Raw genomic sequence first — 22,475 nt, 5'->3', positions numbered from 1 at the left:
CAACAGCTGCTAAAAGATATTTGCTTATAAATGCTGCCGAAGTAACCCAAGATAGGTATTTTGAAAATACCTTGACTTCAAAATTGAAGTCAAAAGGTATGTTACTTTGGAGAAGAGATTTTGCTTTTTTTCCACAGGAAATGAGAGGCTATGGGTTCATTCTGAGTTAAGAAAAATCAGGTTTGATCTAGGAATACCACCTGAGAAATCTCCGGTAGGAACAGATGGCCCAGATGTCTGAGTTCTACATCTAGAACAGATTCAAGACTGCTGCCTGAGATGATCAAGACTCACAGGACTTGATCATACTTCTAAATTTTCTTTAGATCTCCTTAAAATTATCAGTGCCCCCAAACAGTCGGAAGTAGCCTGGAATACTACGCCCACATTCCCAAAAAATGGACTATGGATATTTTCCTTTGTTTTTTTTAAAAAAAGAGGGGGAAGTGGTAGGGGTGGTTTGTCTGTATTCTGTCAATCATGTTTTAAGTAAACACTGATTGGCCAGGCAGGAAGTATAGGCAGGTCAACCAGATGAGAAGTAGAGGTGGGGCGATGAGAACAGGAGAATTCTGGGACGGAGGAAGCCCATTCCTCCCAGTCCTGAGGAGATCACCGAAGAAGCAAGATGTGACCTGCCCCGCTGAGAAAGGTACCGAGCCATGTGGCTAACATAGATAAGAATTATGGGTTAATATAAGCTACAAGAGCTAATAAGTAGCCTGAGCTAATGGGCCAATCAGTTCATATTTAATGTAGACTCTCTGTGTGATTTCTTTGGGGGCTTACAGGCTGTGGGACCTGGTGGGAGGACAGAAAGCCCCAACAAGCCTGTTCCTCATGTTACACAACTGCATCTTAAGTGATGAACTAGAGGGAGCTAAGAGGTGAAAGGAAGGGTCCTGGGCCTGTGAATAGATAGGGAGATGAGTTGACCGCTTCATGGAGAGCTTCATGCCCAGCCATGTGCTACTCTCTTTACTTTGTGTAGAGGAGACAGAGCTGGCAACAGAAGGGAAACGTGGAGTTGGATAAGCAAAGCAAATCCTGGTGACGGCGCCACTCACTGTCCCACAAATCTCTCCAGTACATCTCGGCCAACATTCAGTTCTAAATCCTCCTCCTCTTCACCAACTCCTCTGCTTCTGACCTCCCTCTGTTATCACTGCAGCTCTGCCTGTTTCCAGAACTTTCTAACACAGTTCTCTTCATAGCAACCAGAAAAATCACCAGCTGTTAATGAGAGCATGCGGCTCCTCAGCTTCAGAACCACCCATCGCCTGACTTCACATGCTGAATCATGGCCAAGATCTTCACCATCCCAAAGACCTGCACAGCTTAGCCTCTGCGTCCCTCCTACGTGCTGACTCTCACTTGCAGCTCATCCTGCACACACATAGTGCTTGTCTCTTCCTCAATCTTGGTTCTCCATACTTATCTTTTCTTCCCTCAGATTTCCTCAAGATCACTCATTTGCTATGACTCAACCTTGCCTGAGGCTACTGTCCACAATGGTTTGGCTCTGGCAGGTCCCTGGTATCATTTGGATAACTGTCCCACCAAACCCCATGGATTAGATGCTCGGTCCCTCCAATACTGGGTCTGTCCATCTCCCAGCAGTCCTCTGGTGCCATTTGGGAGATAGTAGAACCTTTAAGAATTAAGACCTAGCTGGAGGAAGTGAGGTCACTGGGAGCGTGCCCTTAAAGCGGAGTTTGGGGACTCCCCCTCTCTGGTTTCTGGTGAGTATGATGTGAACCACTCCCCCTGTGACGGCTTTCATCATAATATGTTGCCTTGCCACATATGAAAAGCAGCAGGCCAATCACAGTGGACCAAAACAAACCCCTCCTCCTCATAAGTTGTCTGTCCTAGGCATTTTGTCATAGTGATGGAAAGCTGGCTAACACAGTGTTCCAAAGGGCTTGGGAGTTCCAGGTTGGGTCCCTAGCTTGGCACTACTGGGAAGTGATGGGCACTTTAGACGGCAAGGCTTAGCGGGCAGTCTCTAGGAAATTCATAGACCCCTGAACCTTCTTCACTTCGTTTGGTGTCCCGGCTCCTAGTGAGATTGGTGGTTTTGCACGGCAGACACGCTGCTCCTGTGATTTTGTACCTCCTTGAAGGCTCCATAGGAAACGGGCTGACCAGTCATGGAGCAGTCACTCTACAACAGTGAGCCTGATAAACACTTAAACTCTTTCTCCTTAGAAGGCGGCTGTCTCGGGCTTTAGTTACAGTCCCAGATGTGAAACCTGCACCCTCCAATCACGTCTTCCCACCAGCAGGTCAAACACTGTGCTCTCCAGCCCCATCTAATTGCTCAACTTCCTTTCAAGCAGTTGGATGGAGTCGACAAGTCACTCTAGACTCGTCCAACTTGGCTCTTCACTGAACACCCAGAACTAGGAAAGCATGGTTGTTGAGCGAACTGGTAACCTGAAGTACCCACGTGAAAATCAGTCTCTCCCACAGCCGACCAAATGCACTATGCCCCTCTTCCTTATCTTGAATGATGGACTGCCGCCTCAGGAAACTCAGCGTGTAACCTTGTAACACCTAGATAAACTTGCCCAGTTACTTTCATGTTGGTTTTATTGCTCCAGCTACCTAGTAACAGAGCACAAAACTAAACATGATGTGCAAAAACCACAGTAGGATAGCCGCTCTTTACCCCAGGTTATGATGCACTAAAAGCTTAGAAAGCTTAGAATGTCTGGGTTTTTTTTCCTTTTAGTATATTTGAGCCAGGATCTTGTCATGTATCCCAAGCTAACTTTTAACTATTGACTCTTCCTGCCTCAGCATCCAGAGTGCTGAGATTTCAAGTGGCTGCCACCATGTCCAGCTTCATAAAATCTTTATTACACAGTTGTAAACCTCTAGTTTAGGTGGCATTTAACCTTCTAGTGACATATGCACCCTTCCAGGTTTCATACTCTTCACTATTTCAACTGACAACTGCGACCTCAGGAAAACACACACATCTTTTCCATGCACACAGTGTTTCCATGGTCAATGACTGCAAAGCAGCATTTGACTCTGGATAACAGTAAAGAAGGGGGGATAAAACAAGATGATGTTAGCTGGGAGGGCTATGAACATTCATTATGCACACGGAGGATCTGAGCATTCGCCAAGTGTTTTCTGCATATATGAACAATCTAAAACTAAGGCGAGTTTTGGAACAGCTGTTGTCGGTATGTCGTTAGCTAGTACAGAAATGGTTCTGTATGTGTGTGTGTGTGCATGTGCACACATGTGTATGCATGGAAAGACATACCTGTGTGTAAACAAATAGAGGCCAGAAGTTGGTATTGTGTATCTTCTGGAATCTTTCCACATTATTATCACAATAGCTATTAGCATTATTCTTTTAGATAGGGTCACACACTGAATCTAGCACTCACGGATTTGCTAGACCGGTTGGTCATGAAGTTCTGGGGACCCACCTGTCTTTGCCTTTTCTCCCTCCCCCAGCACTGGGGTTAAAAGTGTGCACTGCCACACCTATATGTTATGTGGTACTGGGGACCCAAATTCAGGTCCAGCAAGCACTTTACCCACTGAGCCACCCCTCTATCCCTCTCATTTCTGTAAGACATTAGGAGCAAAGAAATGTTAGCTTCCAATTTAGAGATTCTTTTAGCAACAGAACCTGGCTGGACAGAATCTTGACCCATGACAGATCACAATGCAGAATGAGTCTTCCTTTATTTCCCGACCCTGGGGGAATTTTGGATTTTGAAAGTCATTGCTAATTATGGAACACATCCCAGCTGTTTTGAGAACCCCATAGGATCTACCTCCATTTCAGGAAAGTTCCAAAAGGCAGCAGTGGGAAGAACAAGTCCTCATGGCAGGAGCGCTGTTGAGAAACTGCCTGGGTTTTAGGCTTCGTTGTGGTGGGGCATACGTGTGGGCCCTGAAATTGCTATTTTCATATTACTCTCATCACTATAGTATCTTGGAGGCTGGATATCATGAAGGACTTGGATTAAACAGCCTTCTTTACAGTCCAACCCAAGCACCCAGTTGCTGCAGGCATATGTGTGTGGTGTGGGAGTGGAGTAACTTACACAGATAGTGAGGAAAAGTGGCCAGGAGCCAAGACCACCAAGACTGTCCTCCATAACCATGCCCCAGAAGCTTCCAAAGAACTCCTAATGCATTTTTCTCGGTGAGCCGATACTAACCAGCCCCTCCACGTCCCCATGTTCCATCTGTTGCCTGGTTATCTCATTACTCTTATGCCCCACCCTTGCTATTCCTTATTGAGCCTCCCATATAGGATAAGAAAGGTTCAGATGTTCTGTTCATTTTTAAAAAGCCACATCTCCCTGCAACACCCCCTACCTATCTCCCCCTCAGTGATGCCAAATCCTTGAGTTAGACTCACTCTCCGGTGCCTTCATTCCTGTGCTCAGTAGTTTCAGAGGTTAAAACGTGTGAGGCACCGGGTATGTTAACAGTAAGTCACTTCAGAAAGGAGCAAAATGTCCTCCTCTGAGGCAGCTATAACATGTTAGCACCACATAGCTACTTACACTAATAACAGGGCTATGCGGTTCAAGGGAGCAAACACAGGGTGGTACATCTATGCCTCCGATTACAGTCTTTCTCCCTTGCAGCACATCAGAGAAGCGCAGATGTCAGGGTTTGAAGATGCCTGTAATCACAGCCACGGGGGCTGAGCTCTGAGAGCCCCTTCCCTTCTCCTGGTGGCCTCAGCTCTTCGCCAGCTTTCTCATCACAGGTTGGTGGCAGCTTTAAATCACCTGGATCCAAGCCGGACCGTGGCTAACGCGCATCCTCGGAATGCATGCGCAGGAATGACTTCTGCTTTGCAGCTTCTTGTTCTCAAAGACTCAGGTTTCAGTCAGACCGGGTGTCTGCTCTGAAGACCTCCAGGGATGTGGGGCTCTTATTCACATGGGAAGCTGGAGGGAAGAAGGGAAGGATAGCTCAGGAAAGGGAAAGGGCCTGCATTTTGTTTCCTTGTGGGCCAGGCATTGATCTATCCTCCCTGTCAGACCGGGTACAAGAAGGGCACTTTGCTCTGGCATCAGTAGGTTAGGTTGGGAGAGACATGGAGGGCTAGGGACTTGGGTGTTGTGTCAGAGATGAAGAGCACAGCAGCACAAAGGTCCACTCGATCACAGCTGGAAGTAAACGCGCATGCTCGCCCTCACCGAGGGGTTAAAGACACAGGAGAGCAGGGGAGAGAGAGCTGCAGACAACAGCAGGCTCCAAGTAGGGGTGCAGAGCAAAGGTTCTGACCAGGGTTGGGAGTTTAGAGGGTGCTCAGAGAAACCAGCACTGACTGCAGCAGCCCATCAGTCCTTCACCAGGAGGAGGGTGGAGTCCTATTGGAAGGAAGTCGGCTTGGTGTGAAAAGCCAGAGGCTTGCCAGAGCATCGAAGGCATCCTGAATGGAGCGCAGCCTCTGCTGCTTGATTGTACAAAAAAAAAAAAAAAAAAAAAAAAACCACACACACAAAACCTTCTCCATCACAGGACCGGTCAGCCTCCTGGGATAGGGAGGGGCAAAGGCACATTAGACATTCGCGTTCAATAAAGTCTCGAAAACAGAAGAGCGCCAGCTCGCAGGCAGCTAACGCCTTTGCTCTAGAGAGGCAGCCACACTGCAGTAAGGGTTCCCAGACCTCAGCAGACATCTGCCAAAGGAATGAGCTGGCTGTAGGAACGGCTCAGCTTTACTTTTTACAAGTCACGAGTAGGGCAAGCACACTTAACAAGGATTCACTGAGACCCTTCGGCCAGACCAGAGTGACTGTTAAAAATACATCAGGTCATAGATGTATTGAAATATTCTTAAATTATTATGTTAATATTTAATCAAACTCTTTGTCAAGTCCGAGTTAGTATTTGAGAGATAAGAGACAGGAAAGAAGGTTCTGTCCCTGGGCAAGGCATAGGTGGGACACTACGCAGTTATGGATATGCATGCAGTACAAATAAAAATACACTTCACTACAGGATGCCGGAAGTGGATGTAGGGGGGATGCAGAGTCTGAGGCTGCCTTGGGTTAACAAAGGGAGACCAAAGCCACAGACAACAATTCTTAAAAAGATAGAAAATAGTATATTTGGAGTTGGGGATCCAGTTTGGTGGTGGAGTGCTTGCCTAACATTTTGATTTCCAGCAGATAATACAGGTTAGACAACAATTCTTAAAAAGATAGAAAATAGTATATTTGGAGTTGGGGATCCAGTTTGGTGGTGGAGTGCTTGCCTAACATTTTGATTTCCAGCAGATAATACAGGTTCAAAGGGACCTTAGAACTCATTATTATCATGGTCCCAAGGAGATGCTGTCTCCTCTAGAGGATTCCTCGAGGACCAGTGAAGAGTAGCACATCCATCACTCTGATTTCCCCATCACCCTAATTGTGTTCCTATGGAGATCATCTCTCAGGTTGGTCAGGCATTATTCTCAGCACAGTAGGTTCTCAATCAATGGATCTGAGCCGAATAAAATTTAACATCTGTTAATCAGTTACTAACGTGAGATTGGTCAATTACTAATTGTTTTACAAGCTTCTGTGTAAGCATGGAGATGTAGACAGCTCCTCTTTGTCCAGTGTGATGAACAAGGTCTCCAGAGAGTCAGCATGTCCTTCCACTGTGTATGGAAAGATGTACTGTAATTGAGAAATGACATGGCCCACTCAGGGCTCGGCACATGATGTTGACTAGAAAGGACACAGGACTTCATGGAAGGTCCTAAGAGAAGAGCAGGGACACAAATGGTGAGTGCCATGCCCAGGGGCTTGGTCCTCGTTCCATCTATAATCAGGGGTGATAAGGTTCAGTGTAGCTTTTATTTCACCCCAGCCTAGCCTCTCCTCCTCTCTATGTTTAACCCCAGGCTGAAGGTGGCAATGTGGCCATTTCCACGGGAACTGACTGCAGGGCCCAGCAGAGACTTCCAACCCCAGTGGAAAGGGAAGGGAGAATGCAAGAGAGAAGATAAATTTTAATTTCATACCGGGCAGCCTTGCAGCGACTCAGATGGAGCCAGTGAAGTTTTTCATTTTAGGTCTCCATGGAAATACGGAATGATATTGTAATTATCAAATATGTTTCATACAGAACAGGTAGTACTACAGCTACCCTGTATTCTGTGTGTGTGTGTGTGTGTTGTGGGGGGAAGCACATGACGTGTATACATATGTGTAGTGGACAAATGTCAACCTTGGGTGTACCCATCCTTTTTTCCTTCCTTCTCCTACTCTCCTGCCTCTCCTCCCTTCCCTTCTCTTTTGAGAGAGCTTCTTACTGGCCTGAAAGACAACAAGTAGACCAGGCTGATTGGCTAGAGTGCACCAGAGATCAGATCATTTTTGGAATTGCTAGCCTGGGCCAATACTCCTGGCAGTTTTGTTTTAAATGAATACATTCAGATGCCAGTCCTGGGGTTTTCAAGGAAATGTTACCAATTAAGCCATCTCCACAGTCCTACATCCTGTTTCTATATGGTTGATGACAAGAGTCTGTTTTACACTTTTAAAAATGTATTTATTCATTCATTTACTGTCTTCAGACAGAATTTCATGCTGTAGCCCAGGCTGGCTTGGAATTCACTCTGCAGTCTAAACCTGAACCCACGGCAGTTTTCTGTACCAGTCTCCTCAGAGCTGGGATTGCAGGTATGAACCCATAGGCCCATCTGTTTTTACATTTGTAAGTAATTGCAAACAAAACTCGCCCAAACCAAATAGCCCATGACATAGATGCATATGAACCCCAAAGTCCCAAATACTTAAAAGCTAGCTTTTTGTAGGAGAAGGTTCGCCAGCACCAGATCTAGAATTCACCCCCTCTGTTCCTCTTCTAGGCCTGTCTAGCCACAGATCACTCACCTGTGTCCCGTGTGACTCCCCAACACAGTATTCCAAATAAGATAGCTAACTCAATAGCATGATGGCTTATGGGTCTGATCTTTCGTGCTGAAGCCGTCGCTATCGTGAGACTCACAATCCCTTTGACATTTCGAAAGAATGCCCCACCCCCCACCTGTCAAAGGGAGGCTTAGCTTTTAGCCAAATCCCATAGCCAGGCTGGCTTCTACTGATAAGCTCCTTCTGTGGCCTCTGTAGCACTGTGGTTATTACAGCTACCAAAACAGCATTCTTAATTAAAGGCCCAGGGAAAACCCCGGCCCTCCCTCTACCCCACCGCCATCACATTATTACCAGAGGGCGTAGCCAGAGTTGGTTTTAAAAATTCACCCTAACATTAACACTCTTCAAATTGACTCTCCTCTAGGATCACATGGGGAGGGAGAAAGGGTAGGGGTATGGAAGTGTGGGTCTGGCAGGCAGGTTTGGCTTCCTGTCAAGCAGTGATTTAATATAGACGTTTCTTAGTATTCTAAGACGGGATTGTTCTATGGATGTTCAAATCCTTTACAGAAGATGGGATGGAACTTTCAATTACACAAATTCTTCTACAGTTCATTTTAAGGCTCTGGGCACTAGGGCATTGAACCCAGGCCAGTAGGAGAACTCAGCATGTGCTCTGCCCCTGAGCTACATCTCCAATGCCTCCTCTGTACTTCAGGTGTGTGTGTGTGTGTGTGTGTGTGTGTGTGTGTGTGTGTGTGTGTGTGTTTGTGCACGAGCGTACCAGAGGACGCCAAAGAGTGTGAGATCCCATGAATCTGAAGTTACAACCAACCAGATGTGGACACTGAGAACCACATCCCCAGGTCTTTGCAGGAGTAGCAAGTACCCTTAACTACCAATCCATTTCTGTGGTTCCCTATATACTTTAAATTACTCTCACAGATCTTATTTTTTTTTTTTTGAAATAAAGGCCTATTTTTTCACGGAAGAGCTGGTTTAGCCAGGGTCACAGAAACAGGTACAGAGACCACTTCTGCTCACCCAAGGAAGATGTTATGGTGAAGAAATTTTTACTTGGTCTATAGGACCCTATATCCACAGATTGAAAAGATACTCAGAGTCCAACTTGAGAGCTATTCTAGAGTTCCCCTGAACTCCTGATTACTGACAAGGAGGTAAGCTAGGCATATATGAAATTGTTCTGTAGTATTTAGGTTCCCCAGGTCTAAGTCCTTCAGCCATGAACCAGGGTCTACTTTCAGAAGACCAGCAGGCAAGCCTAGCATCCCCGCTAAGCATCCATTGCTGGCTATGTAGCCAGTCAGATCCTAATCATGTGGGGCTCCTCTTCTGTCAGTGAGTTCTACCTGGCACAGCTGCCCATGGCTCTGATGGGCCAATAGATTGGGGTCAACTTTTCATTTCACCAAGTGAGACTGATGCAGGCCTGAAATAAAACATGGCTGTCTCAGATACCTGCTATGCAGAAGTCTAAGATTGCTGCCCAGAAACGGTTGCTTTTCTTTCATCTGTACCTGAATATGTCAATGCTTTGCATTAGAAATCATGTCTTTTCTTATGTCAAGAAATGAGTGAAGCACAGCCTAGCCTGGTGATGCTCACTTGTAATCCCAGCAAAGGTGGGAGGATTGTGAGTTCAAGGCCAGTCTGGCCCCCATAGTAAGACTCCACTTAAGAAAAGTGAAGATAAGACTCCCCCCTTCAAAAAAAACCAAATAAATAGTTTATAAATGTGAAGATTTGTCTCCATGCAACCATCACCTTGAGGTAGTGGAGGACCAGGGGTCAGTCACAGCTAGGTTAAACCGCAGTTTTGACAGCGGATTACCTCCAGCAAAGCCCCTCCCTCCAGGGATCAGCTTTTCAGCATCTACCATCTTCAAAGCACACCATATGTGCCGAGGATTTAATATGGATTACTTCATTCAACTGGCAGTCCAGCTCTGGAGCTAAGGGGCATTCCTTCTGAAATATATGGAGGAAGAATTAAAAAAAAGGGGGGGATGAGTAAAACCAAAGAATGATCCAATATAAGTGTTACTTTCCCTGGTTATAAAATCATTCCGGTCAGGTCAGAATAATTCCCTTAGCAGGGTCCTGGTCTGCAAGTTCATGGGGCACAGAGGAGAGCTTCATATTCAAGGGCTAATCCTAGAATACTTGCCCCTAATCATTCTAAATCTCCGAGACAGAGGCTGGGCCACATCATCCAAGAGCCATCCCGCTTGAATAGCCTAGAGATCTAATCTCCTCTGTGGCAGGATTACAAGGTGACAATTGTTTGAAAGAGCTAACTACCAGCAGTGAAAGGAAGGAAAACCCACAAAAGGGGGGGGTAGAGCATAGAGAATAAAAGTATAGATCAGAAGAAGCTGCTTTTAGTTTACTAAAGGTTCAAAAGACTTGTGGTTTCTCAGGGTTTTTTTTTCAATTTTTTATTTTTATGTCAGAATACAAATCTGAATTAGACCACCAAAAGAAATCACAACCACAAAGCCGGAGAGTGAAACACTCCTGGTTGTCTTTAGTTTTGAAAAATTGGACTGCCAATTTCTATAGGTAACAACGTAATCATTTAACCTCTTTGAATGACAGCTGTAATCTCCCATGGAAAGTTTAAAAGTTTTTTTTTTTTTTTGTAACAATCATCTATACTAAAGGCATTGAAAAACGTGGACTCACAGGGAAAGGTGAAGAGCAGACAAATTAATTCTACCAAAGAAAGACAGACACGGCACAAATTTGACTACCAAACAGCTGTTCGTTCTCATTCTGTTTAGTCCTTCAACAGAAGGCGTTGGGGAATCTGCCATGCAAAGGAAACGAAAGGGAGGTCACGCAAGGATTGCTGGTGGGGACCCACTTGGAGAGGAAGCCAAGGTGGTGGGGGGGGCGATGAACTCGGGAGAAGAAAGTTTCTTCCTGGTTGGTTTTAGTGGCTTAGACATGGTGGGATCCCAAGAGGACAAAAAGCAAACTCGGGAGTCAGGAAGCCAGACTCAGAGATATTAAAGGATCAAACAGCAACCCAACACTTTTGTATAGACCTGTTAGCTACCGTAGAGCAAATGAATACCCTCCGCTGGGAGAAGTGAGGCCAGTTCAAACTATCTGGCTCACGTACAGACACGGCTTTATCAGTGAGGAAGTCGAAGCTACCAGCAACGGCTTGTTCTCACGTCCCACAGTGCAAGGCTAAAGTTGAGAGCTTTTAGATCCCAGCCACGATAGGCTTAGAGACGTTTTTATAGCAGTTTAGCAACAACAGGAAAAAAAAAATCTATTTTTTTTGAAAATATGTGAACTCCAGAAACTTCAAATTCAAATAGGCTGACTATAACCCTTGACCACTGGCTTTACAGAGTTAACGCAATCTAAGCCTGGAATTCAGTTAAATGGTAAATCTGACCCGGACTTAACATTCCGGCATCCTACTGTGTTTGTATCCAGTGCATATTCAGTTTGCATCCAGTGTGCCCCACATTTTCAAAACAATTCTGTCTCGAAGATTGGAGCTTTTCTGAGATTGATGCCCTACCAGGTCAAACTCGCTTTTCCCGGGGGGGGGGGGGGGCGTCAAAAATAGGTGCAGTAGCCCCGGTCACCTGAGGGTGGTACAAAGAGAGCGCTAAGTAAGGACCAGCCCGAGCTTAATGAAATTCCAGCAATGCACACACCGCATTCAGCTTTACACAAACCAACTTCACACAGCCTATCCAAAGCAATCATCTACCTCATTGTTTCTCACGAACGTTGTGAAACCGAGCAAGCCAATGACCCCTCTCTTCTTTGGACGTCCCGACTTTGCTGACTGCAGAGCGAGACTCTACCGGGACACAAAGAGGGGACCTGCTCTGGTCGGCACCCTGGGGCCTGCTGCGTGTCCCCCATTCCAGCCAACAGCCGCCAACAGCCCACACAGTTGCAGACCGCTAGGTATTACCGTTTGTTCGGGTGACGGATGGGACACAGGTTCTCATCTCCCCCGTTCACTTCTAAAATCGCTAACTATCTGATAAGGGGCGTCCATGTGAATTTCTGCCCCCGCAGGGCTGCTCCTAGCTGGAGCACACGGTACACTCCCTGTCCTCGTGCCCACACCGCTGTTGGGGTGTTGGTCCCCCGAGTGTCCTATTTGGGGACAGTTCTAGACTAGGGGGCTGCGGTGGCACCCAGTGACTCTTGAGCAAGCTTCACGGAGCTGCAAACTGCAGCCGGGAGGGCTGCAGCGAGGGGCGGGAGTACCGGGTCGGCAGATCTAGGTTGAGCTGGGTTGAGCCCGGACTTGGAGACTCCCAGGACGGCGGGCAGCACCGCCAGCTATCGTCGAACCACCCCCAGGTGTAGCACTCAGGAACACACACCCCACCCCACCCCCAGGACTAAACACCGCGCTCCGGCCGTCCCACCTGCAGATTCGGGGTGCGTGGCCGAGGTCCCCAGCTTCCCTTGTCCGGTCTCTGGAATAGTCCTGGCAGCGCTTACAGGAGAGGGGCGGCTCCTGAGCGCCAGGCTCCGTGGTGCGCTGCGCTCCAGCGCCGGCTCCGGCCGCCCCAAGCCCTGCAGCTCGCCGGGTTCCACTTCCTCTTTCCCACTACGCGCCCGTCGCGCCCCGCCCCGCTCCTCCGGCCGCAGCCGCGGGTCGCGGTCCCCGCCCGCCTCCTCGGGGGCCCTGCGGGCGGACCCAGCAGAGAGGAGGAGGCGGCTCAGAAAGAGATTAAGCTTGCTTTCTGGACTTTTGCCAAAGACAGCAGTCAAATTACAGCCTCTAGGGGCAAAAGTTTTAGATTTTTTTTTTTTTTAAATCCCTGCTACTGTTTTCGCAGACGCATCGCTTCCCCTACCCCCTCCCCTCCTATGGGTTGTTCAGGTTTAGCTAAGCCTTGGACGTGGCCATTTCCTAGAGCGCCCTGAAATTGGATGTAAAACGGTTGTTTTGCGTCCACACTCGAGTTTCACACCGAAGCTTGTGAGGTCACAACACTAAAAAGTGGGAGAAGGACGCTTACCAGGTGCAGGCATCGCTACCTCCATCACCCCAGTTAACTTACAGGATGACCTTTGGTTAGAGAAAGCAAAAGTGGAAAAGGAGGCAGAGACCTTTGCGACAGCCAGATGTTTAAAGGCACCGATATGGTAGGACAATAAAAGATAGACCTCTATCAAAGGTGCCTTCGAGGTGACGTCTTTAACACTTGGCACGTTTTAGACAGGTGTGTCAGCCGTGCCTGGGCTCCATCAGGCCCAGTAAGGTGCACCCATGCGCTATTCTTTTGTTTCTAAAAACTTCGGCTCGCGGCGTGTGTGCCTTTGAGGGAATAAGTTAATCTCTTTAGTCCTCCACTTCTTATCTAAGAAGTGGTGTTGACGGTAATGTCTACCCACCCCCAGGACTGTGCAGGCAATTTAAATAAACCAGTGAACTCCGAACCTTAGGAGATTGCCCTTGCATTTACCAAATCCTGAGTAAGCATTCGCTATTACTGTTGTTGAACGTTCAGGTGCACATAGTTGTGAAAATTGTAGAAAATATTTGAAATGAAGCACAAATTTATGCAGTAAGGACACACATTGTTACAGCGTCCTCTGCAACACAGACGTTATATTCTGTTTTATAACTGAAGTGCCTCTCTAAAGCTACGGGTCTGAGCTATGCTCGAAATACATTTACCTGGTGGATTTGCCACGGGACTAAAATAGATGCCCCCAGATCTTTAAAGCAGATCTGTAATAACGCTGGAGATCCCTAGGAGAGGTGCTGGATGCCTTTCAGAGACAGGACACCTATCCTAAGGAGGTTTGATCAGGACCTTTCTGGTATCTAGAACTTACAGAAAACCTTCCCTACCCTTGCGCCTATGCTGTTTAGGACAGATGTGACCAGCAGCGTCTCAATCAAGTATGCCACACTTTATGAACTCTTATGGTACCCGGTGAAATTTTTCATAAATGAGCTGTCTGTATTTCAACTTGTCCACCGTTCTCACTATCATCATGAACCCCAGCCATCCTGCTTGGTGTCTTTTCGGATGCCGGTCATTCCTTTGTCCAGTGTATCTACTGTCTTGGCTGAGTTACTATTGCTCTGAAGAAGCACTGTAACTAAACACAATGTGGGGTGGGGAGGACCAGGTTTATTTAGCTTACACTGCTGCATCACTACTCATCATTGGAGGAAGTCAGGACAGGAAGGTGTTAAAGCAGAGGCCTTAGAGGGGTGATAATTACCGGCTTGCCTAGCCTGTTTTCTTGCGGTGTCCAGGACCACCAGCCCAGGGGTAGCCCCGCCCACAATGGGCTGGGCCCTCCTCCAGGGATCACTAATTAAGAAAATGCCCTACAGACTTGCCTAAAGCCAGATCTTTGGGAGGCATTTTTTCAGTTGAGGATCCCTCCTCTCTGATGATTCTAGCTTGTATTAAGTTGATATAAAACTAGCTAGCACATAATATCCTGTATACACTATTACTCACTAGTGGCTGTCTCACGCCTCAGAGGAACTGCTGTGGTATCACAATGCTTGTGCTCTACTGACCCCTACTTGACTTCCTGATGGCCCTGAAGTCCGAGAGTAGTGTTACTTAGCCCTTCTCTTACACTATATTGTTAGAATTATTCTATCTTACTAATGACCCTTGGCATTCTCTTAGCACACTTACTTTATAAATTATAGGTTATCATCGGTAAGTATGAATGGGAAATGCCACATTATATACAGCTGGCTTTCTTAGCTGATTCAGAGTTTTAGAACATGCCCCTCTAGGGTATGGAGGAGGCTAGACTGCGTCTGTGGTTTCTGGCAATCCAGTGAGTTGGTACCAGTCCTTCTATAAAGATGCAGGATTCAGAGAATTCATTTGGCTAGTATGTTTGTGGCTGAAGGGTGGGTATTGGGGGGCACTTGGAGAAGAAAGGAACAACACTGAGGTTCCTCACTTTCTTTAATTCTCTCCTTTCAGGCCCTGGCAATCTGGGCCTAGTGACTTAGTGGGACAGCCCAACCCATTGACAAGACAAGCTCTGTTTGCCAACTCTGTATCTAACTACTCTACATGGGCAGCTGACAGTTCTGAGCAGTGGGACTGTATCCATGGGGTGGTGATAATAGTTCCTTCCCAGTCTGCTTTTCTGGTTGCCTCAGTTTACCAGTGACGTAGAACATAGGAATCAGCAGAAAGAATAACAAAGCTTCATTGATTCCGTGTGCCAAAGCAGACTAGGAACCCAACTCATCTTTGCTTCCCAAACAAGTGTTCCTTGCTCTTCACATGATTGGAGCACAGTGTCTTCTGGGTCCCCTGTGCTGTCTCTTGTGGGTCTACTTCATTCATGTGTGCCCAGCAGTTAATCTCCCCTCCCCACGTTCAAAACTTGATTGATTGCTGGATGGATTCGGGGTGGGTGGGCAGGTCGGTGGGTGTGACGGAGCAGACGTGGGAGCTGTGAAAATGTTACCCTGCAGCATTTTATGTTAGCAATCTGGGTCTCTTCCCCCTTTAAGGAATAGGATTTCTGAGAGCATTTCTGGTGTCAGGAAAACTCTTCTGCTGAGATGTCTTCTTAATATTCTTAAGGTATCCATCCGCAAAGGTCAAAAGGGAGAAACAGAAGTCACTTAAAGTCTTTGTAAAAGAAAGGCTTTAGTAAGAACACAAAAGAAAAGAAGGAAGATGATGAGGAAGAAGAGGAGGAAGTAGGCTGAATGGGGGCGGGAGGAGGAAGAGGAGGAAAGAAGAGAAGGAAGACTCGGATGCACAAACAAACCATCTCTGCATATGAGGGCAGAGCTGAGGGCCTAGAAGGAGACAATGAAGCACTCCAGAGGCCAAACACAGCAGAGAGCCAGACTGAAGGGGCATGTTGGAGACCAAAGCCCTCTGTGAGGGTGGCGGATGCAGAAGCTGCTTCTGACCCTGACAGAAAGGAGAAATTTACTGTTCTTTTTCTTTACTGTAGCTCCCCCAGTCAGTGTCCTCCTTGACTGGACCCCACTGATAGGGGAGCTTTGGGGTCCAGTCTGCAGTCCCTTGCCCCTAGTCAGGTGAAACTGAGCAAGAAGGAAGAAGGAGGGAGACTTGGGGAGCTGGCTCCGTGTACAAGCAGGAGGACCCGAGTTTTACCTTTCAGCACCCACATGGCGCTGCACTTGGGGGCTCGCATGGTGACTTCCATTTGCCATCCCTGTCTTAGGGAGGTGGGGACAGGATTCCCTGGCTCTCACTGGACAGCCAGTTTGGCCGAATAAGTGCGTAACAGGTGTAGTGAGAGACCATGTGATGTGGGAGTCCCCTCTGTGTGCTGTGATTACCATTAATGAATAAGGAAACTGCTTTGGACCCATAGCAGGGCAGAACTTAGGTAGGCCGGGAAAACTAGGCAGAATACTGGAAGAAAGAATGTCGAGTCAGGGAGAAGCCATGGAGATAGATGTGCTGGAACTTTGTTGTTACACCACAACCTCATGGTGATGCGCACATTAATGGAGATGGGTTAAATTAAGATGTAAGAGTTAACCAATAAGAAGTTAGAGTTAATGGGCCAAGCAGTGTTTTAATTAATAGAGTTTCTGTGTGATTATTTCGGGTCTAAGCTAGCCAGGCGGCCGGGAACAAACAAACAACCCTTCCCCCAACAACCATATCTCCAAAGTATGGTAGAGTGTGATTGAGGAAGACAGACAACATTCACCCCTAACTCCCACATTCAGGTGCACACATGGACACACCCGCAGAAAAACATGCACACATCCACACAAATGTGTACATGCTCCACACACAGGAAGGGAGGGGTACAGAAAGAAAAGGCCAGGAAGGATCTGAGGGTGACAGGCCCAGGCTTGGCCTACATTCAAATCATACCTTGTTTCCTCTCAAGAAAGGCTGGGAATGTCAATTAGATGTCTGCAGAAGAAACACGTTTGCTTTCTGAGATTATCAAATGTTTCCCACAGCATCTTATTTATTCCTCAGACAGAGCCATTAAGGGAGACAGACACTGTAATCCACGGGGTCGCAGAGCTTGGAGGAAGTGCAGGGGTTTGCTGGTGGCCACACAGCTACACCAGGCAAAGCAGAATGCAAACACAGCTTGGCAGGTGGTTTACAGTCCCCCACTAACTCAGCTGTTCTGCGGAGAGGCAACCGACTGTGGCATTCCCCTTCAGGTTCTCCCATCAAGGCACATGGGGGAGCCAATGTTTGCAAAGCTCACTGGCTTAATGGCTCCATCACGCCCTGTTTTAATTTTATGGCTTCGGATGATAACATTTATGGTGTTGATGATGACTGCACTGAATTTATGAGTTTGCAAAATCAGAAAAATCATGCCTACTGGGATATAGAACCCCTCAAAGGCCCAGATGGCATTGTTCTACCTTTTGTTTTACTATGAGGAAAGCTAATTTAATTTCAAATTTAGATTTGTGAGGCTTAAAACCCTTTTCTTTTTAAATAAAATCCTGTAAACAAGTAACACCTATAATTTCAGCACTAGGAAGGCTGAGATGGAAATAGAGCTTTGTCAAGACCAGCCTGCATTGTGCAATGAGACCCTGTCTCAAAGACAGATCCATTCTAGAATACCTTGGCCCTATAAAAGGTTATAAGTGTCCTGTAGGGACCCTTTAGGAAAGTGTCCTGGGATGGCTAATACTGTCATCTTCACGGGATCAAGACTCACAGTGTCTCTGAGCATGTCTGTGGGAAGATTAGTTAGATTAAGTTAGTTGGGTGGGAAAACTGATTTTAACTGTGGGAACACCATTCCGTGGGCTGTGGGCCTGGCCTGAAATAAAAGGAGAAAAGCAAGCTGCACATCGGCGTTTGTGGCAGACACAATGTACTGTCTCCAGCTCCCGCCGCCAGGGTAGACTGCTTCCTTGAACTGAGAGGAAAAAAAAAAAACACCCAAAAAACAAAAAACCTTTCCTTAAGTTGCTCTCGTTACACATCTTTCTGTGGCAAGAAGGAAAGTATCCAATACAAGGCTCGTGTAAGAAATGTAGTCAACTGTGTGTAAGATGATGTGTGTGATGATGTGTGTTCAAATTCTCTGTACCCAGGAGCAGGCGACTGCGTGTGTGCATTCAGGCAAAGGATCCTTTCTCTCCAGACTCTGGCTACTTAGAAGATTTACAAACTGAATTATCCTCAAAGAGCAAAAGGAAGACAAAGTAAGAACTGTTTATAGTGCTTAGGCTTTTGCTGGGTTGAATGTGAAAGCAGGTAGAGGAATTTGGATTCTTGGAGGAATCTAAATTCTAGAGGAACCTGGAAATCCTAAAATATCTGAATCCTTTCCATTGCCAGCAGAGACAGTGAACAGCATCCTATTCGGTGGTCCATCCGTGAGGATTCCTGGCTTCCTTGTCTCCTTATTCAAACCAGACCTTATTTTTTAGCCAGAGTGCAGAGATGGATGGAGAACACATGTAGGGCTTTGGTTGTACATTGGCTAATGCCAATATGGAGAGAAAAGGTTTTTAGCTCATAGGACCCTCGTGTGTGGTACCTTCAAATAGATTTTGAGGTTTTCCAGTTCTCTATTCTGCCTTCAGACTGCCCAGTGAAAGAAGGAAGTTCACACTCAAGATCTGACTGTGAATGCATGCTGTGAGCAGAAATGAAAAGGGACTTCACCAGGGGATGAAGGGACCAGCTGCAAAGGGACAGTCCTGTGCTCGCCTCACTGAAGACCATGAAAACAGTCTTGGCTGCTGTAAGTTATCAGTGGCCTTCTAGACACATCTTAGAAATAACGATCCAAGGCTGTCACTGAAGACTCGGTGACAACTTGCTAACTAGAGGAAACTCCAGATGGAGAGATACCAGAGGAACCAGGCTTTCAAGGTTGTTCTGGCATTGACTGCAAAATGGTCAATGTTTGGAACTAGAAAAGAAAGGGTCTAGAATGTGCTACATGTAGCGCATTACAATGCAGACTTTCAAATGTGGTTTAGTGCTCTTCAGCCCTGGAAGAAAATATCAAAAAACAAATTTTAAATGAAACTTTAAAAAACGCAAATGTTCACATGTGTGTATGTATGTTCATGTTATGGGTGCACAAGTATATTCAGGTACACACACATGCGTATGTATGCGTAGAGGTCAGAGGTCAATGCTAGACATCATTCCTAGTAGTTCTCCACCTGGGATCTGGGCTCACAGATTTGGCTATGTTAGCTGGCCAGCAAGCTTCTCTGGGTCTTGCGGATGTGGCTAAACGGCACATCCATCTAGACGGGAAGATGGGGTTGTCCTGTCTCTGCCCCCACCACCTGGCTACCATGCCCATGTTTTACACGAGTGGTAAGGATGTGAATTTGGGTTCTCATCCTTGTGCAGAAGCTAATTCAGCCATCTCATCAACCGACACCCGACCGACAGTTTTCTCTTGATGAAGAAATGCTGGTATCGGAAATTTTAAGGACCTGGAATTTAAAGAGTTTTGTTGCTTGAATTCCAATTGGTCTTAATAATAAAAACCCAGAGTCAGATAGAGGGATTAAATGTCAGAAGGTTAGAGAAGCAGATAGCCAGCCAGTAGTTCTTACCTCTGCCGAATCCTCAGAACAAATGGATGGTCCTGTCTCTAGGAGTTCTCAGACTGAATGCTGTCTCTTCGAAACCTCAGACTGAATCCTGAGCTCCTGTCTCCTCCCACCTTATGTTCCTCTCTCTGCCCAGCTATATCACTTTCGGTCTCCACCTTCCTAGTGCTGGGATTAAAGGTGTGAGCAACCACTTCTTGGCTGTGTTTCTCTTTTAGACTGATTCAGCCCAGGGTGGCCTTGAACTCGCAGAGATCCACCCACCTCTGTGCTGGGATTAAAGGTGTATGCCTGGCCCTGTGGCTAACTAGTGTGGCTAGCTCAGCACTCTGATCTTCAGGCAAGCTTTATTTGTTAAAGCACAAACAAAGCATCACCAAGAGTTTAATAATGAAGGAAGAGGGAGTTGCTGGCAGATGTGTGGAGCTCGGTCTTGGAAGAACAGCATGCCCACGGGGAGTAGAGGTGAGTTGAGTAGCGAGGGGAGGAAGATTCATCTTCCATGTCATTGCTGGAGGTTCTCATTGCAAGAGCTGAGGTGACCAACCCTGACATACTTTCTTCAAATCACATGACCACACTCTCTGATTTCTAAAACTCTAGTGAGCCGAGTTTTACCACATGGGGTAATTTATATAAAAATATCTCAAACTCATTTTCTCCAAACATCTTTATTAGTAAATCCAAGAAAATTTTATTCATAGATCAGTGGTAGGACCCACAGTTTATTAAAATAGAGTATCTGATGCACTTAGAAATTATTAGGAGTAATGATTTGTAAGTATTATAAATTTAATTTGTGATTCCCAGCTTTTGTACAGTCCTATGAAATATATATGTGTATATATATGTATATACACATAAGTGTGTGTTCGTGTGCGTATGTGCACATTAAATGCAAGTAGAAATAATATTGTCTAGGGGAGCACAGGGAACTAACAGGAGGGTGTCAAATAAAGAGAGGAGGGGGTAAGAACAAGGGGATGTGTTCAATATATACCTGCAAGAATATTTAAAAATATATAAGTAAATAAGTAATGTATAAAATTTATAAAAATAGAAAATAAATAGAATAATGATTTCTCTGTTTTATTTTTGGAGATAGTCTCACTATGCATTCACGATGATCTCAAGCCTGCAATTCCTTCTATTTCAGCTTCCCAGAGACTGACAGCATTGTCATGCACTGTAAGGTCCAACAAAATATTTTGAATATATATTGATTCCTCAGTGTATGCTCAGTGAATTCACCCTAAATAGTCACAATTATATTTGACATCGAGGGCTGGTGGAATGACCTGCACCAATGGTACATATCTCTCTTGTAAAGGATAGAAATAAAGTCCATTCCTGCCATAGCCACATTTGCGCATGTATGCTATATTCTTCTAGCTTTCCTTCCTGGCTTTAAATTTCTGAGCCCTCCCTCCCCATCAAACAACTTGATTCTGAATACCAAGTCCTTCCTCTTCTGAACAATTCTCTTCCAACCTCATTCAGCAAAGCTAATTCTGTAATTTTGACACACTGTTTGTGCCCATGTGCCAAGAGGTACATTACTTTCTTTGGGGATTTTGTAATAAACTAAGCCAAAAGAAATGTAATCCCCCCCACCCCCGCTGGCCCAAATTTTTTGCCTTGAAAAAAAACAAGCTCTCTTTGAAAGAGTTGATTTCCTTGTTTTTGTGACTCTCGATAGTGGAACAAGCGGCTTGAATACTGACACAAATTGTCTACCAAAGATCTGATCAGGAATATGAGGGAAGATGGAGCACCCTGCAAACAGCAGAGCCCCAGCTGCCTGTGTAGGTTAGATAGGTTAGATTCCTTTGTGAGGCCATTAACCAAAGACCCGCCCAGCACACTAGTTTCAAAGTAACTTTTTTTCCCCATAAATACAGAAAGACTCGGGTCCTGAAGGATGCAAGCACAGGATCAGCTTCCAGCAACCCAATACTTGCCTGAGCTGACTGCCACATTCCTAATAAGATGCTTGAGCTCCTGTTTCCTTTAGGACATGGATCCTTTCAGTTTTCAGGAACAGAGGTGTCTTTTAAAACTATTGCGCCAATTTAAAAAAAGAAAGAAATGAAGGAAAGAAAGAAAAGAAAGAGTAAAAGGAATGGGAAAATAATCTTGATAGGAGTTAACAAAATTAACAAACACATCTGTAACCGCATAATTCCAAATCTAATGCCTACGATGAAGTGACCACAGGCCTCCTCAAAGGCTGCCGTGTCCTTCTTTCATTCTTTTTCTCTTAGTACAGCTTTGTGGCTCCAGGTCCCCGCCTGGAATATGCTTGCATAACTGATAACACACTTATAAGTCCAAATGGCTCAGTGCAAATCCAATCTGTCTTGTGAAGAAGGGCTAGGAGGATAGGACCCAGAGAGTAACTAGGGAACCGTGGACTTGTTCATTGTCAGACTGGCCAAGTGGCCTGCTACCTTCTTCACATCCCTTGTCCCCATGAGGAACTCTGGTCACAGCCCTTTTGTGTTATATGACCCTCCTAGTTAATGCTGCTCAGCAATGACCAGAAAGAAAGCTATTCCTAGCCAGTCACACTGAGCCAGGGGGTGGTTTATCAGGGTGTGCACTGGAAAAGAACACACCTAATGAAATGGTAGCATTGTTCAGACTTGCTCAGGTGTTAAGTGGAAAAAATGTAGCTGAGTTTAACATCACCACTGGGGAAGACTCTTAACACTGTCTGGGGAAATGCAAACTTGATTGGGAATTAATTCTCTAAATTTTAACCTCTTTTAACTCCATTACAAGGGAGTAGTCAACCCCATGCAGATAAGAGAAGAATATGACCTAGTTGGATAGATATAAACATTACTACATTATCCAAACTCAAAAGGAAAGATGAGTTTGGTATGTCAGGGACAAATATAGACTTTAAGAGGCCACATCTCCAAAGTGATTTGTTCCACAAATTTCTTATAATGAAAGTGCAAACACTTGCTGGACTGTCTGTTACACTACACTGTTTGCGTGTGCATTCGTTGATGCATAAATGTATCTGA

At 45.9% G+C, this 22,475-nt stretch overlaps 1 protein-coding gene across 4 annotated transcripts in view; it reads right to left on the bottom strand.

Moving 5' to 3' along the window:
• Window positions 1-12,459, bottom strand: part of Plekhg1 (pleckstrin homology and RhoGEF domain containing G1) — a 213,637-nt gene extending 201,178 nt beyond the window's left edge. For 2 of the 4 annotated variants that reach the window (XM_085688177.2, XM_085688166.2), the window contains exons 1-2: window positions 12,302-12,457; window positions 4,548-4,940 (exon numbers count right to left, since the gene is read on the bottom strand). The gene's annotated coding sequence lies outside the window, so the exon portion shown is untranslated. Of the gene's footprint in view, window positions 1-4,547; window positions 4,941-12,301 lie in introns of all 4 variants that reach the window. The other 2 variants (XM_048419745.3, XM_048419742.3) reach the window with 1 other exon arrangement.
• Window positions 12,460-22,475: the final 10,016 nt, after the last annotated feature.

The sequence above is a fragment of the Myodes glareolus genome, chromosome 1, assembly GCF_982192425.1.
Source record: "Myodes glareolus chromosome 1, mMyoGla1.1, whole genome shotgun sequence".
Taxonomy (NCBI): domain Eukaryota; kingdom Metazoa; phylum Chordata; class Mammalia; order Rodentia; family Cricetidae; genus Myodes; species Myodes glareolus.
This window is presented reverse-complemented; position numbering and strand designations above follow the sequence as displayed.